Genomic DNA, 18,977 nt, shown 5'->3' on the forward strand with positions numbered 1-18,977 from the left:
CTTGTCTTCAGTCTCCGTTGCACACTTTATCTCCATATTTCCTCCTGTGAGTATTTTTCTCACCCTTCTAAAAAGCCCTAAATCATCTATGTTTTGGTCTTCCTTTTTAGGCTTCATATCCCAGCATCCGTTATTACTTTACAAATAAAAGGACACTGACTCCCAGGATAAAATGGAAGACTGGAGGATTCTGCCATATGAATCGTCAAATGAAGTCAGGATAACAAAAGATATACAACATTCTGAAGAGAGTGAAAGAGAATAAGGCAGTAGTAAGGAAGATAAAGGGCACAGGAATGGTGGGAAGATGCTATAAGAACTAAAAAATATCCTGCATTTCTATTTTTGAACACACAAGAGTTAGGAAACAAGATGGCGCAGCCACAGTCAGCCTTGAGAGGTCAGGCATCCCTGGTGGTGGGATGAGAGCCCTTGGCCCAGGAGAATCTCAGAGTTCAGTAAGGTCTTCAGACCAGCCAAGGGAGTTGGTCTGACCATGACTTCTCTATGACAGGCTACCATGAGAGAAAATGTTCATATTACCAAAACCAATACATGATTCAACGCAATCCCCCCCCCAAAATTCTAGTACATTCTTCACAAAAATATAACACTAATATAGACACACAGACCCATACTAAAAACAAAATGGCCAAAGCAACTGAACAAAGAACAAAGTCCCACAATACTTCATTTCAAATTGCATGGCAGAGCCATAGCAATGAAACCATCAAGGTACTGGAAAAAATCAGAAAAAGCGACCAGTGGAGGGGAATAAAGAGACCGAAATAAACTCACAGCACTTCAAACATCTGATTTTCAACAAAGGACAAAATCCATAGCTTAAATAAAAAAGACTAACAAATAAAGCTGGGAAAACTGAACATCTGTAATTGAAGACTTAACACATGAGATCCCTACCTCTAACACTGTGCAAAAGTCAACTCAAAAATGTAGCAAAGACTGAGACTTCGACACCGTTGGAGGAAAACAACTCAGTATATAGAAATAAGTAGTAACTTTCTGAGTAAGGCTCAAATAGCCCAGAAAATACTGGTATATAGAGAAAATCAGGATTTCATCAAACTAAAATACTTCTACACAATCAAAGGAAACAATCTACAGATTACAGAAAATTGTGGCCAATTATTCACCTGACAAGGACTTAATGTTAAGGACATATGAATGACAAAAAAGAAAAAAAGAAAAACCTACTGAAAGTGTCGGTTATCTAACCAATATGTAGGCCAATGAACTAAACAGACAATTCCTGAAATAGATATGGTGAGTAAATACTGGGAAATTGTTCAGCATCCTTCACAACCAGCGAAATAAAAATCAAACTGCACAGTGATTCCATCTCACCTAAGACAGAATGGCTATCATGAAAACAAACAACACTTGCTAGCAAAGAAGAGCAGGAAAAGGACCCTCACACCCACAGAGGGTCTCAAACAAACAAACAAACAAACATCCACACACAAAAAATAAATAAAAACACCAACTCTAAAATCAGACTCACTGTGTGATCCTGCTACGCCCCTCCTGCAAACCCAACCAAAAGGAGCTAAATCAGCCCACAGCACTGACACCGGTTCAGTCACACTTATTATAGCATCGATCACAATTGCAAGTTATAGGTCCAACCTAGATGTTCATCAGCACATGAGAGGGTGAAATACTGTAGCCTGTGGAATCTAACTGAACCATAAAGAGTAAGAAAACCATACCATTTCCAGGAAATTAAATGGAACTACAGAGCCTCCCGTTAAGTGAGATAAGCCAGACGCCAAGAGAAAAGACATACTTTTACACATGGGATGCAGGGTACCCGAATTGAGCAAGTAGGATGGAGACAATTAGGGTCCCAGAAGGGATCAGAGACAGGAACTGAAAGTGGGAGAGATGGAACCCGAATGACTGTGCTCAAAGCACATTCAGTGTGTGTGAAGCTTCGGTGATAAAATTGTGTAAAATTACTTACAGGATTGTGTAAAATTACTTACAATTATTCAAAATAAAAAATAAATGTGCTCCCAAAATATTAAACAAAAAAAAAAGGAATTTCATCAGTCACCCAAGAGGATCTAAGAGACATTTACAATGAAAACATGTTTGATAATAAAAGACTGAAGCTTTTTGCTCTCAGAAAAAAATAAGGCACAGTTTCTCCTGCCTGCAATCCCAGGATTTAGAATTAGAAGTAGGAGGGTTGTGAATTTGAAGACCAGCTTGTGCTGCATAGTAATTTTTAAAGGAGTAATAATATCTAATTTCTGTACTTCAATATCTTCTCAGAGATCTTAGACCATAAATCTATGAGAAAACAAGATCCAAATTGAAGGAGAAGCGAAACTTTCCGTATTGACAGATGGCATCTACACTGAAAAACCTATGTCTTATACAAAAGAGTTACAACTCATAACTGTTGGCAAGGCTTCAAGATAGATTCATAAATAAAATCAAATTTTATTTGCATATAATAGCAGCAATCTGAAATAGAAATGTGAAAACTTTAATATAGCACCAAAACTATGAAATACTTAGAGATAAAGTTAGCAAAGGAGTTTTTAAAACTTACACTGTAGAAACAGAGAAACAGTACTGCTAGATCTCAGAAGGCACAAGGAAATGGAGAAACAAAGTATTCTCTTGGTTCTAAAAGACACAGTATCATTATCAAACCTGTGCTCTCCTAGATGGCAATTAGTAAAGTTCATTAGCATGAAGGTATGAGTTTGAATCACCATTATCTACATAAAAGTTGGGTGCTGTAACCCCAGCCAAGGAAGGGACAAAGACAAATGATTTTTTGTAGCTAATCTAGCCAAACTGATGAGCTCTGGATCCAGTCTCAATAATAATAACAATAATTAATAATAATAATAATAATAATAATATGAAAAGCAATTAAAGAAGATACCTGACATGAACCCCAACGTCCACATGCACATGTGAACACAAACACATGTATATTCCAGTGACAGAAAGGGACAAGGAGCAGAGAGGAACCCATTCTCCCAGACTGATGTGTACATTCAGATCTTCAGTGAAACTTTGCAGGCTTCTTTTTCTCCTTTTCTGGCTCTAAAATTTATAGAGAATGGAAAATACCTAGAATAATTGACACAACATTGAGAAGAGAGGAATGTCTGATGGCAAAGATGATTATGAAGGATCAAGTCAGAACAGTAAGAGTATAAACACGAGCTCAGGCTAGAAAGATGGCTAGGTGGTTACGAGTGTGGGCTGCTCTTGCAGAGCCCCAGGGTTTGGTTCCCAGAATCCATGTCAAGATCCTCTAACTATCTGTAACTCACACCGTAGGAGGATCTGAGACCTCTGTCCTCCAAAGGCACAGGCACTTGAGGGCACATACCCACACACAGACACACACAACCACACATATTAAAATAATAACATTATTATAATAGAAACTTAAATAAATGGTAGTGTTGCAGGAAATATTGAAAAAACGACCTGCCAGCTCTCTAGCCCCCACCGGGCCATCTCTCCAGTGGGGGTCCAAATACCTCTCACTTCCACACAGCACCCCACACACCCCACAATCTGCCACCTCATCACCTAATTACCCAACAGAATCAAGACTCTTAAGACTTAATTAACCAATCAGATTTATGTATAAATAATATCATAATTTACAAGATGTCAATACAACAATATTAGAGCCAATTGATAATGATAAAAGCTTTATCCCAATATTTCTAACCTTGTGAAAACTTAGCTACTTGTGGCTGGTACTTGCCACACAGGTTCAAGTCCACAGCTATGACTCTTCTCCTCCCGTCTGGGATGCTCCCTCTCTCTACAACCCTTAGCTCTGCCCCACTTTTCCATATCTAATAGCAGAACTTCTCTGCACCTAATATAACTGGACAGGGAAAATCTTGTGACAGGATAGTTTAAATAAGTAGATATGGTGATAGAACACACATACGATGAGTAGGGGAAAATATCTGTCAACAGATGACATAGGACAGCTAAAAAACAATATTCACGGAAAGAACCCCAGCCATACCTTATTCCAAACACTGGAAGGTCTAAATCTAAGAACCAAGACTTGTGGAATCTGTGGTCAGTAACAGAGCACACATCTAACCCCAGTACGCTCGAGCTGAGTCAAGAGGGTGATGAGTTTGAGACCACCCTGAGCTAAACAGGAAGATGATCTCAAAATATAAATAAATAAATAAATAAATAAATAAATAAATAAATAAATAAATAAATAACAAAACTCTTAGGAGAAAACACTATTGTCCAAAGGTTTGGAAACATTTTCTTAAATACCCATCTTAGAGACTTAGATTTCATCACAACTAAGAGCTTTCATTCTTCAAATGACATAGTTACAGAAATGAAAAGGCAGAGTCACAACATGTGAGGACACATTTACAAATATATCTTAGGGATAAACAAAAATTACATAAAGTCCTGTAGCTCAATAAAGATGAAACAAATGACCCAATATAAAACTGGTCAAAGATTTAAGCAGATAGTTCACTGAAGAAAACATACATTGAGCACCTGGACGTAAAATAGAGCAGTCAACCTCATTAGTCACTAGAAGACTACAAAGTAAGACTGTGAGGTTATCATTACACGGATACTCGACTGGCTAACATTTACCAATTGCTGTTAAGACGGTGACACAGATGGGATGCAAGCAGAACTGGAAGACTGAACAATCACTGTGGCAAATCGATTGGCAACCTAGCCCTAAGTTAAATAAATACCTACCACACACATACGTTAGCCACTCTCCTGGTAGGAATTTACCAAAGAGGAATGCATATTTTCACAAAAATACTTATACATGAATGTCCATGCTTGTAGTGATCAAAAACTGGAAATTATCCAAATACCCAGGAGCATCTGAACAGAACATGGTAATATCTGTGTGGTGGAATACTATGCAGCTACACAAAGAAATGAGCTGCAGGACCCTGCAACAACATGGATGCGACTCAGGGTAATTATACCGAATGTACAGAGGATACATATATGATGACATTTATCTGATGTTCTAGAAAATGCAATGGAATCCGTTATGACTGAAAGCTGCCAGTGGAGAGTGCAACACACAGGAGAAACAAACAAGAATGACTATGGTGGGAGGGGCCTTGGAAAGTGGTGAGTAGATCAGGATCCCGAACGTTGCCATGACATTGTGAGTGTACACATTTGGTAAATTTAATATAATTGTGCACCTCAAACAGTATGCGCTTTGTACATACTGTGTAGAGTTCACTGTTTAAAAGTATTAATTTTACATCAATAAAGTTCTGAAAGTACATACTTTTAAAAACACAGAGCTGCACCTACCACCTCCAAATATGCTCAAGCACCCCTTATTCCTCCATTTTATGCATTTTTGTCCAACTGATGAGCAAAAGCAAAGCCATCTCACTGTCATAGAAAATTACCTGTATGTGATAACAAATGAAATTTGAAATATTGGCTTTTCCCTCCTCATGATTCTTTTGAGGAATTATAGACTTGCATGCTTTGCTCATTTCTTTTGGCTTGTTTATTTCTTATGTGATTATGCAAGTATATCTTTCCAGACTTTTCTATGCAAATACACATACTTCTCTCTCAAACAAAAACAGGATCATACTTTATCTTGCATTGTGAAACCTACTTTCCACTAACATAATGCGACTCTCTCTCTCCATGTGGATAAATGTGCAGCCCTGTACCAGTCTTAAGGGTTAGAAAGGCAATTCTTAATGCTGTTTCCTAGCTTAAATCATATCCCAGTTTCAGGAGAGGGAACGAGGCCTCCCCTTGGTTCTAAGGAAGTAGAGAGTAACGTCGTAAATCACTTTTTTTATTTGCTCCAGCATCATAAAAATTAGAGCAGATTCCTCTCCAGGTGACAGTCAATATCCCTCAGCCTGAAAGGGAGCTCTGTGGAGTCAACTAACTTTCTCTATAATCCCCATAGAACAATGCTATCTGGTTGTGACATTTTCAGCCAGCCACACATCACTTGACAAATTCTGAAAGGATCAATTTTTTCCCATTACTCTCCTTCTCATTAATATCCAGAATGATACTCACTCTAGTAAATAGTGAACAACCTTTGGCTCTGCTAGAGATGTCTCTTTGTCAAGATCTTAGGAGGAGTAAATAAGTACATTTTCCTTAAGGTTTAAAAGGAACTTTGATTGGAAATAAAAAGCTGTTCTTCTCAAAGGTCATACAGAAAAAATCTGGAATGTCCTGTGAGAAATAAAATTATTATTCATTTAATGCAATGCATTGCGGTGACATGGGGACGGTGAATTTCAAAGTGGCACAGCTTTGGAATGGAAAGTTACGGTTTACCTAGCAATAGTCATCTATCTTCTTTGCAAGTTACCTTTGAGTGACACTTAATATCCAGGCTCTGTCAACCATTGGTCTGAAAGGCCTCCTCAAATTGGGATCAGTAGAACTGTGCGTAAATTCATCAGTCCGCTCCCTTCTGGACTGTGCTTCGAACAAGCCAACCATACAAAAGAGGAAATATTCAGTCTGAAGGTCAGACTGCCTGACTGACCACACTGGCTAAGATTTTTATGTTTTGAAACCACTGATCAGAAACAAAGCCTTGTTTTTGAAAAGGGGGAGAAATCATGAATCAGGCTGAAGTAACCAGTCCACAGCAGTCTAAGCCCTGCCACAACACACTACCTCTGTTTGCCTTTATCCGGTCTCCATACACCCTGTTCAGAATCAGAAAGCCGCTGAGCATTCAGTAAACATCAGGGGCTTCTCTGTGTCCCTCACGATCCGGGCACTGGTAAGAATGTGACATTAGGCACACTATCATCCACAGAGTGGACGCAGAGATGTAAAGGTTCACTCCCCCTGAAGTTGATGGGGGTGGTGAGTGCATTGAAAGAGATCCCTCTGAAAGCATAGCAATGCAGTGGCTGACTGACAGATGGAAGAAGTTCTGTGAGAGGCTGCCTTTCAGCTCGAGAGCAGAGGAAGCTTGGCTATTCCAATCTACCCAGGTCTCCACTTCCCTGTGCATTGCCCCAACGGCAGCAGTGACTGTGGTAAGGGCTGTTTTTAAATCCTGGTGATAGCTATAATAAATCAAAGGGGAGATACAACGTTTTTCTGATAATACCCTTTTTTCATAAAGGTGATAAAAGGCACTTACGCACCTGTGAAAAGGCTCTCAGTCTGTGTATGCGTGTTTCCTTCCCCAATTTAACACTTTATCAAGCACCATGCAAATGTTAGATGTTCCAAATACACTAGAAACTTCCAGCTCATTTGAGAGTGAGAGGAGTCCTCTGGAAGGCATGACCTGACTGTGAGGAAAACCCAGATGCACAAGACCCAGGAAGTCGTCTGATCCAGCATCCAGAAATGGTGGATGGATGGGGAAAAGCCACACCCTGGAGGACTATCCTTGGAACCAATGACAGGTGCTCTGCAGGAAACAGTCATGGGAGTTGGGGCTGGGAGATGGCCTGAGAGGATAGGGCAGGCTTAAAGGAGCAATCAAGGGTGCAGTGGGTCTGAACACTGGGAATGGTTTGGGATTAGGGAATTAGAGCCTTGGGACTGGAAGCTGAGCGACCCTCCCAGAGTTGGGATGAAAGTGGATATCAGGGGAAAGAATAGAAATATGGAACTAAGGACTATAGCAAGATCTGCCCAAGTGCCTCAGGATGGTGCTGAACACCTGGTGTGAGATCTCCAGCCGGCTCCCTCCAGGAGTGCTGGTCCCTCTCAAACCAACAGAGAGATAGATACCCTGCACTGACCTTATTCTGCATTGTTTGCCAGGTCTCCTTCAGAGGCTGTGGAGCTTATACAAAGCGGCAAGAAAGTTGACTAGCAGTATCTAGGACAAATATATTAAACTATGTATTGTCAAAATAATACTAATAAACCAAAAGATAATTTCTATCATTCAAATAGAGACATGAGAGAATTAAAGATCTATTACAGGCTGGACTTCTTAGTCAGTGGTAGAGCACTCACCTAACATGAAAGGTAATGGCTTTTACTTTAGTCTTCAGCTGCACAAAACACACACACACACACACCTACACACACACACACAAACATGCGTGCATGTCCACACAATGCATTCCAATAAAATTTCCCTTAAATGAAGGAAGAACTGAGCTTTCACATCGGAAGAACATTCTAAATAGACCATGTTATAGGAAGTTCAATTCAGAATAAACGTTATTAAGACAGGTCCTAGAACATTATTGAGCAGAAGAAAGAAGAGAGGGGGAGAGAGAATTCTTTGGTTATTTAAAAAAAGGAAACAACAACAGAAGTATTTTAAAAGCAGAAACTAAGACTAGCTTTCTGCTTCTCTATAGCAACATTAAAAGCTAGAACTAAACGGGAATGGTGTCTGCTAGCTTCTGGGGAGAAAAATAAAAGTGTGAAACGAAAATCATGGGCCCAAGGAGGGGTTATTCAAGTATAAAGGTGTCAGACATATATTTGCAGACCTGTGAGTACTCAGAGAACACAACACCCTTTAGTCCCTGATCTGAAAAAAAGAAAGAAAGACAAAGGAAAGCCCTAATGGCCAAACCTAGCCTTTCAAGAGTGAGAGGAGATGGAAGGAAAGCCCCTAGCGGTACTGAACTTGGGTGTTTCTGTGATGCTGGAAGTCAATTTGGCCTTAGAGGACCCAGATTAAACCTTGTTTCTGGGTGTGTCTGTGAGGATGTTCCGCTCCGAGGTCAGCATTTGAGTTGTGGGCTCTATAAAGCAGGTAGCCCTCCCCACCGTGGGTAAGCAGTCTTCAATCCTCTGAGGGCCCCGAAGTAAATGAAAAATGGGAAGAGAAACAATTTGCTGCTTTGGCCTCCTGCCTGTCTCCCGAGCTAGGACAGCTCATCTCATCCTCTTCCTGCCCCGAGACTGGGATTTACACCAGCAGCTCCCTTGGTTCTCAGGCTTTCCGATTCAGACCTGATTCACAGCCCCAGCTCTTCTCTTGGGCTTCCAGCTTGTAGAAAGCAAATCATGACACTTCTCAGTGTCCTTAATCGCAGGTGCTAATTCCTATTCTCTCTCCCCCTTCCTCGGCTTCCTCTCTCCCTGTTCCGTGTGGAGTGGTGCAGGCTTTATGCATGTACTGTGTACATAAACACAGCCATATACAGATCTAATTTTTTTTCTCTGAAGAATGCCGGAGAAGCTTTTTTAAAAATAAATACATACATACAAACAAACAAACATACACATAGGTTTGGAGGAGTACTGAAAAGAAAATCAACAAGATGAGTCATGTAGCCCGTGGTGATTACCTTTAAAGGCAGAGGTAAACAAAATGGAAGAAGCTTGCATAGCATTTTGGTCTGCCACAATATTTTTAATCGGGATGTAACAAATGTGGAATAAACGCACAGATTTTTAAGCTTATTGTTTGACTTACTGCTATCAATTCTAATAAATATATAAACCCATTTAATCACTGCCCCAAGGAAATGACAGACACTTTCTCTATACCCAAAACGTTCCTTCCTTCTTCCCATTAACTGGGTAGAACTCAGAGGCAGGTTGCTCTGATTTCACCACATTCTCCATAAGTTTATATAAGTGTGGAAGATTCCTGCACATCCCTATACATCAGTGGCTTGATTTTACTGTGATTAACACTCCATAGATGTATAATGTGTTTGCACATTCTCCTGTTGGCTTGTCTACAGAGAAAACTGATTGGTTGATTGATTGATCGATTGATCGATTGATCGATTGATTAATTTTTCTAATGCTCAAGCAATCTTGCATCAATGACATATGTCCTAGTTTGTCCTTTTATTTATGACTGTATATGAAACCACCTAATAGATTTAGTAGAGCCATATGACTATGCTAGAATTCTACAGGCTCCGTGACCCTTCTCATCACTATTAGATTCCTTAGCTTCAACCTTTCTGCATGCTTCAATTTTATGTTGTCTTATTCTAGTAGTACTGAGTTTTCTAGCCCCATGTGTTTATTGGCCATCCACGTGTCTTTGATGGAGAAAAGAAAACATGCAGTTCTGTTTCATGAATCCTTCAACAAGCCTATGCCAGACTGTTGAACTTTCTGAAGAATGTTTTTGGTAGAGTAGATGTTTTTAATGTTAATGAACATATATAATGTTAATGAATATTTATAATGAATATATTATTTTTCTCACTGATGCAGAATTATTTTTTTCTGTGCATTGAAGAATATGTCCTTTTAAGGACAAGAAGGTAGAACATGATGACTTTAGCATGTGCATTTTAGGTACATGGGCATCAAGGAGAGTTTTCTGTTGATGGAAGAGTTAGGGCTTAAAGTATAAATTTTTAATATGACTACCCAGTTGTCCTGATATCATTTATTGAAAGAAATTCTCCTCTCTTCTAAGTCACATCATCACTGTTGGACATCAAATGGATGGGTATACTCATATACAAATGAAAGTTTTCAAATCTATACTACTGATCCTTTTGTCTATAAGAAAATCATAGCATAACTTCAATTCTACCAGCTTTATAAAGTCCTGAAATCAAATAGAGTAAATCTTTCAATTTTGTTCTACTTTTTTAAACATTTTTATTCTCCTAGATCCTTAGCACTTTCTATAAAAGTTCTAAATGTGCTTGTCAACTTACTTTTTAAAGCTGATGTAATTGTGGATTGTGATGTGGATTGTGCTTATGTTTAAATGATTCACAAATTTAAGAAAAAGCCGTTTAGTAACATTGGGTCTTTGAGTGTATCACCATGACCAGCAACACTACTGGGCCTTCCTTTAATTTGTCTGTCCTAGATTTTGTAGAAGTCAGAATGAAAATCTAGAACTTTTGTATAAAGGCTACTTTGATGTATTTTGCTTTTAATTTTGTGTAAAATGGCATTTTATTCTATTCCATTCTCATTATTTGTTGACAAATCACAGAAATACAACTAAATTTCGAATGTTGAACTTCCATGCCATAGACTTGCTCAATTCACTTATCACTCGGCAGGTTTTACAAACTTTGTAGAATTCCCTATAGACATTACTATATCATCTAAGCCCAAGTATATTTCTTCCTCCCAAGCTTTCTGTTCCTTTTTAAAGTCCAGGATCAGTTCAGTAAGGAAGCAAGGAGATAAGAGTGGACAACATGCCACTGCTCTTGGGGACCAGCAAGTGTTCCTGGTTTAGTGTGCGATACTCAATGTTTAATGTATGACACTAGCTGTTGATTCTCCACAGATTCTTTTCATCACACTACAAAGTTCCCTTCAATTTCTAATTTGTCAGCAGTTCTTATCATGAGCAGCTTCTCATTTTCTGCATCTCTGGAGAGGATCATGTGAGATTTTTTTTTTTTTTACTCAGGCAACATAGCCAGCCACATCGATTGGCTTGCTGCTACTAAACAAGCCTATCGTTCTTGGGATAAGTCACAATTGGTACTTTTATACATTCCTGTATTTGATTCGTGAGTAACTAGCTGATACCTTTTATCCCCTTGTTCGTAGCGACAGGGCTCTGTAATTTTCTTATTTGTCCCTCTTTGGTTTGGACTTTCAGCTCATCGCTACTGCTTGTCTTTTGTGACATCTTTTTCTTTCTATCCTTTCATCTTAGGTTGGTGTAGATTTGCTTATTTTCTAGCGTTCCTGGGGCCAAAGCCAAAATCATTGATTTTAAACACTTTTATTTCCAACACAAGCATTTAAAGATACAGCTCCCCCCCCCCCGCCCCCCCGACTGCTCCAGCTCCCACCCTCGCACTGTTGGCTTGTGTTTCCATGCTCACTTCACTTGAAATGCTTTCTTATTTCTCCTCTTATTTTGTTCCCCTCCCCTCAGGGTTTCTAAAGTATCACCTTCATTTTAAGTTCAAGTAATGAGGCTGTCTATGTATTTAATTTCAAAACTTTTAAATTAGTCTTATTATGTAGACTAAGACATGAACTAGTAAAAATTCCGAATTCATTTGAATATGGAAAATTTTTTCCCTGATTTGTGAAACAAGGTAAATTTGGATAGTATTGTTGGTTCAAGCATTTTATATTCTAACTAAACTTTTGGCTTGTTTGTTCTATCAATACATAAACTGTAAGTGTTAAAAGGCTCCAATTTCTAACTATTGGCTTATTATATTTCACTTTCTGTTTCAACTTTGACTCAGGTGTTTTTGTTTTTAGATTAACCAATAGTAACTTTCTTTTCTTTTACAATCATATTGTGGTATAATTAATGAATCCCAAGCATAGTATGTTTAATGTATAAAGCTTGATCATTGTTGAAATATCTATGCGTGTGAACCCATTACCAGAATCAGGGCAGTTAACGCATGCATCATAACCAAAGACTTCTGAGATCTCCTTGTGCCTGAATTCACTCGCTCTTTTCCCATCTCTGGATATGCACGGATCTCTCTCATTCTATTTCATAAATATGCTACAACTTACTCAACTCTCCACCTGCTATACACATTTAGGTTATTTCTAAATTTGAACTACAGCAAATAAAACAACTACTGTCTTGAAAAAAAGGCTTTGTGTGATTTGGGGGTGCACAAAAAGGAACTAGAATGGCCACTTAATTTCTAAGGAGATTTCCAAATTCATACAACCTTAGATTTAAATTGCCATTTTTTTCCCTTAAATGTTTATATAATTTCACATTCTTACCAACAGTTATCAGAATTCCAGGTTTTTCTTTTCCTCTCCAATAATTAGTAGCTGGTCTTTATTTTTAGCTTCTATGGTGGCTGTGTTATAAAATGCCATTGTGGCTCTAAGCCGCCTTTCCTAATGCCTGGCTGAGGCTGAAGCATCTTCTTAGGGATTCATTGACGTCTATGTATACACTTTGTGAAAAAAAAAAGCGTATAAATCTTTTGTCTACTTTTTAAATGAGACACATATCTTTTACAATTTGTAGTGGGGAGTTTTCACAGACCCAACATAAAATCCTTTGTAAGATACACGTTTTGCAAATAATTTCTTAGAGCGTAATACTTTGTATGGCTTGTTTTTCTTTTGACGAGTAGATTTTAATTTTGATCATCTGCCATTGATGAGTTTTGTTTATAGTTTGTTTTTCTTTAGGACACATTTTAGAAATATTTGCCAAACCCAAAGACACTGAGATTTTTTTTCCAATTTTTTTTTCCAAATGTTCGTACTTCGGTGCTTGAATTTCAGTCTATGATCTACTTCAGATTCATTTTGGTATAGGACACTAAGAAGGTGTCAACATTCATTTCTCTGCATATTGCAGTCATTCCAGATAGATGGCTCAGTGGTTAGAAGCACTGGCTTCTCTTCCAGAAGAGCTGAGTTCAATTCCCATAACCAGCACAGCAGTTTAGAGCAGTCCAACTCCAGTTGCAGGGGAATCTGACCCCCTCTTCTGGCTTCTGCAGGCAATGCACACAAGTGGTACACAGGCAGGCAAAATACTAACACACATAAAATAACACAATAATTTAAATGAGTTAATAAATTACCTATTTATGTGCAATTACCATATCAGTGCAGTACATATCTGGGATCAGTGAAAGCAGGTCTCACTGTGCAGATCAGACTTTGATCTGGCAGCAAACCTTCTGCTTCTGCCTCCCAAGCTCTGAAAGGAAAGGTGTGTGCCCCAGTACCCAGCTCTGTATGGTACTTTGATGTTTCCCCTTGTCTTTGTACACTTTTTCTGTTCTACGTGGCTTGCAGAGACTGTTAGTTTTATTAAAGAATCATGGTGTATTTTCGTTACCTTTGTTAGTTTTATTTTTTAATTTCATTTGTTTTCGGCCTCTGTATATTTATTTCCTTCTGCCTACTTATGTGATCTTTCATTTGCTTTTTTTTTTTAGATTGTCAAATAAGGAGTCAGCTAATGTTTCCATGAAAGGTTAAAAAATAATTACTATTTTAGGTTTTGATACGGGTACCTCTAATCAACTTTGTTGTTATTCTGTGAAAACAGCTACAACTAATATATAAATGGACAAATATGAATTTTAATTGCCAAAATCTTGTCATTGGACTTGACTTACCTACTACAGTTTGAAGCCCCTTAGAGGACTACCTTAAAGCCTTTCCTCTTTTCTAATATAAATAATTAGGGCTATAAATTTTCCTATAAATTTTTTTTAGCTGCTTTCCAAAAATCTCAATATGTCAGATTTTAATTTTAACCCAGTCCAAAATATTGTCTAGTTAACCTTACTTCTTCATTGACTGAAGAAATACTTTTTTTTTAAATTTTTTTTATTCGGTTTATTTTTTATTTACATTTCAAATGATTTCCCCTTTCCTAGCCCCCCCACTCCCAAAAAGTCCCATAAGCCCCCTTCTCTCCCCCTGTCCTCCTACCCACCCCTTCCCACTTCCCCGTTCTGGTTTTGCTGAATACTGCTTCATTGAGTCTTTCCAGAACAAGGGGCCACTCTTCCTTTCTTCTTGTACCTCATTTGATGTGTGGATTATGTTTTGGGTAATCCAGGTTTCTAGGTTAATATCCACTTATTAGTGAGTGCATACCATGATTCATCTTTTGAGTCTGGGTTACCTCACTTAGTATGATGTTCTCTAGGTCCATCCATTTGCCTAAGAATTTCATGAATTCATTGTTTCTAATGGCTGAATAGTACTCCATTGTGTAGATATACCACATTTTTGCATCCACTCTTCTGTTGAGGGATACCTGGCTTCTTTCCAGCATCTGGCAATTATAAATAGGGCTGCTATGAACATAGTAGAGCATGTATCCTTATTACATGGTGGGGAATCCTCTGGGTATATTCCCAGGAGTGGTATAGCAGGATCTTCTGGAAGTGAGGTGCCCAGTTTTCGGAGGAACCGCCAGACTGATTTCCAGAGTGGTTGTACCAATTTGCAACCCCACCAGCAGTGGAGGAGGGTTTCTCCACACCCTCTCCAACACCTGCTATCTCCGGAATTTTTAATCTTAGCCATTCTGACTGGTGTAAGGTGAAATGTCAGGGTTGTTTTGATTTGCATTTCCCTAATGACCAATGAAGTTGAGCATTTTTTAAGATGCTTCTCCGCCATCCGATGTTCTTCAGGTGAGAATTCTTTGTTTAACTCTGTACCCCATTTTTAATAGGGTTGTTTGGTTTTCTGGAGTCTAACTTCTTGAGTTCTTTATATATATTGGATATTAGCCCTCTATCTGATGTAGGATTGGTGAAGATCTTTTCCCAATTTGTTGGTTGCCGATTTGTCCTCTTGATGGTGTCCTTTGCCTTACAGAAACTTTGTAATTTTATGAGGTCCCATTTGTCAATTCTTGCTCTTAGAGCATACGCTATTGGTGTTCTATTCAGAAACTTTCTCCCTGTACCAATGTCCTCAAGGGTCTTCCCAGGTTTCTTTTCTATTAACTTCAGAGTGTCTGGCTTTATGTGGAGGTCCTTGATCCATTTGGATTTGAGCTTAGTACAAGGAGACAAGGATGGATCAATTCGCATTCTTCTGCATGCTGACCTCCAGTTGAACCAGCACCATTTGTTGAAAAGGCTATCTTTTTTCCATTGGATGTTTTCAGCCTCTTTGTCGAGGATCAAGTGGCCATAGGTGTGTGGGTTCATGTCTGGATATTCAATCCTGTTCCATTGATCCTCCTGCCTGTCACTGTACCAATACCATGCAGTTTTTAACACTATTGCTCTGTAGTATTGCTTGAGGTCAGGGATACTGATTCCCCCAAGAAATACTTTTAAATGTACCATTTTGTTCCTAAATATCTGGGGATTTTTCCAGATACCTTGATACAACTGAGTTCTAGTTTAAGCCCATTCTGTTTGCAGAACATGTTTGGCATAATTTGAATTCTCATAAATACTTTGGGATTTGTTTTATGAACATAAAACAAGATGTAAATTTGTTACATACATAACATAAATTTGTTAGACTTTGTCTTCTAGTTTACTTTGGTAAGTGTGCCAAAGGCACCTGAAAAGAATCTCTACTCCACTCCCATTGACTGGTGTGCTCTATAAATGTCAATGAGATGGTTGATTACCAGATCATTCGAATTCTCTATGCCATTCTTAACCTGACGTCCATGTTTCCTATCAATGACTAGAAGGGTTATGAAATACCAAACTATAATAGCTCATCTATTTGGGGTGTTTTCTGATTCTAAAGATGTTTGATTCGTTTATGTTAAAAGATGTTCTTGTAGACAGTGGATGCTGCCGCTATTGCTTGGTGCTCCAATTACCTCTTTCTCCTCAAAAGTGATGCCACCTATCCGTGATCTCCTCAAAAGTGATCCCACCTATCCATGATGCTATGGTTCGCTCCTTCCTCTTGGCGTCATGGAAAACAGTCATTTCCCTTTTCTTTTGGTTATGGTTAGCTAGCATAACATCTATTTTTCTAAATTTTGCTTTAAACTACTCTGTATGATTTCTAGGAGAACACACTTTCTCTTATTCACAGTTCTGCCTCTTAGTAAGCTGTGACCTTCTTTTTAAATGATCTCTTTATATTTTGTAGTATATATCCTTAATTTGGTACAGCATTATCACTTCATTTAATTTACAGATAATGTAAGAGCACCTCCTTCCCCTCCTGAGTGTGGTACTATTTATGTCTCGGTTATAACCTCCTTCCCCTGCTGCCCCATATCATTCATTGCTTTTACATTAGCTAATCAATTACTCTTTAAGGATATGTTTTAAATAATAAAAAAGCCTTTTCATCTTGCCTACACAGTTTTCACTTCCTACAGTCTTCATTGCTGTTTGTAGATTCAGATTTTGAAAATTGCCTGTAGGTCGTTTTTTTTCTATTAATTTATTAATCCATTCACTTTACATCCCAATCATAGCACCAGCACCCTCTTCTCCTCCCAGTCCCAACCTCACAAATCCCTCCCCCATTTCCCCCTTCTCCTTCTCTTCAGAGGGACTAGGTGCATCTTCTCCCACTGAGGCCAGACTAGGCAGTCCAGTTAGAGAGTGGGGATCCAAAGACAGGCAACAGAGTCAGAGACAGGCCCACTCTGATCGCTAGGAGACCACATGAAGACCAAGCTGCACACCTGCCTGGAGGACTTTTTTACACCGCAGTAATTCACTAGAGATGATGATGTCTCTCCGTTCTTGTCAGACTTTTGTGTGCCTACCTAAGTATCTGGATTTCATTTTGGAAATAAATTATTGCAGGGTATGTAATTCTTAGCTGACCTTTTTTTTTTCATTTTACTACTTGAAAAATAGTGAGTTTCTGTGTTTAGATTGAATTGTTTCCACTAAGAAGTCTATTCCAATTTAATTTGAGTTCTTTGCAGGTAATGAGCCTTTTGTCTCTTGCTATCTTAAAGATGTTCATCTACATTGATTCCCAAGACCACACAAAAAGGATATTCTTTGTTACTGGTTCTGAATGCTTGATTTTATGCACAGTGGTATAGTTTTCTTCGTGTTCTCTGGATTTGTGGTTCATTAATATTCTTAAAACTGTCTCCTTACTATTTCCCTTAATCAAAGTTAATGAGAGGTCTTTTTTATTATTATTATTATTTCTCAAATACTTTTCTGGGATCCACTTCTTTCAGAAGCTCCATCCATTTGTGTGTTAGGCTCCATCAAGCCACCCTTTGATGGTGTTCAGAGTCTTTTTTCTCAGCCACTGTGTTGTTGTTGCCTTGTGGGTACTGGGCGTGCTTCTGTCTTCAAGTACTGTTGCCTTCTCTTCTTCAGTGATATCTACTGCTGAGCCCATATTGCCAAGCTCAAACTTGTAAATATATGTGTATCTACTTTCTCTCATGACTTTTTTAAATATAGAAGAAAAAGAAAGTGGAGTGAGGAAGGAGAAGAAAGAGGAGGAATCATTGTTTTTAGTACTCATTCCTACAAAAGCAGGCTCCACCTGGTTGTCTACGCAGGTACATTGAGTGCATGTTGAGAATGAGCAGGTTATGGTTGGGAATATCAGTGTATTTACATATAAACTACATGAATATGTATGCATATGCATACACATTATACACATACATATATACATGCAACAACTATTAAAAGAAAGGGCATGAATCTAAAAGAGAACAAGGAGAGATATGTGAGAGGGTTTGGAAGGAGGAAAAGGAGGGAAGAAATTATATAATTATATTAATCTGAAAAAGAAAATAAAATTGAGAAAAAGGGGGAGATACAAAGAAAATTTTTTAAAAATTTTAAAAAGCAGGCTCCAGGCTGTATTTGGCTCACAAGTCTTTTTAATACTTTTTACTACTTACTCTTCTTAAACATGACATGATTATGTATATAATATATATAGCACATATCACATATCATATATTATATATGTATTCACTCCTTGGTTGTGGGGCTGAGGCTCAAATCCAGAGCTTATGTGTGTCCTGGATGAGGTGGCTGCATCCAGTGGTAGACAGATCTGTAATAACTATCCTTGGCAGCTCATTTATTCTGATGTCTGTTGTTTCTGGGTCTGTTTATATTGATTGACTGATTAATTAATTTTCTCATTGTGGCCTGATTTATTTATTGATTAATTGATCCACTGATTTCTTAATTGTGCTCATGATTTCCTTATTACTTAAATATGAGATAATATGGAGGTTGAGTTGCCAAAATTTTGAATTTTGCCTTGCTTTAACATTCTTAAGCATTTTGCAGAGACCCAGTCAAGTTTTTCGGGAACAGCTTGATCCTTTTGAGGCTTTCTCTCTTTCAGGCAGAGCCAGATAGCTTAAGCAAGAGACAGTCTAGGTATACCAAGGAGGAAATAACTAGATATTTGACAAGCTGAGTGTTCTATTTGATGCCTACATATTGTGATGTTTCTACACTCTGTCTGGCAAGAATACAATCTATTTCTGACTCCTTGTGATCAAGGCTCATCCCTTTCACTCTCTCCAGTGCTTCTGTTTGGAGCCATACACAGACCTTACTATGCTAGGTCCCTGAAGAGAATCTCCTAGACAACGCTCAAGCTCTCCCTCC

This window comes from Apodemus sylvaticus, chromosome 6 (assembly GCF_947179515.1).
Source record: "Apodemus sylvaticus chromosome 6, mApoSyl1.1, whole genome shotgun sequence".
Classification (NCBI taxonomy): domain Eukaryota; kingdom Metazoa; phylum Chordata; class Mammalia; order Rodentia; family Muridae; genus Apodemus; species Apodemus sylvaticus.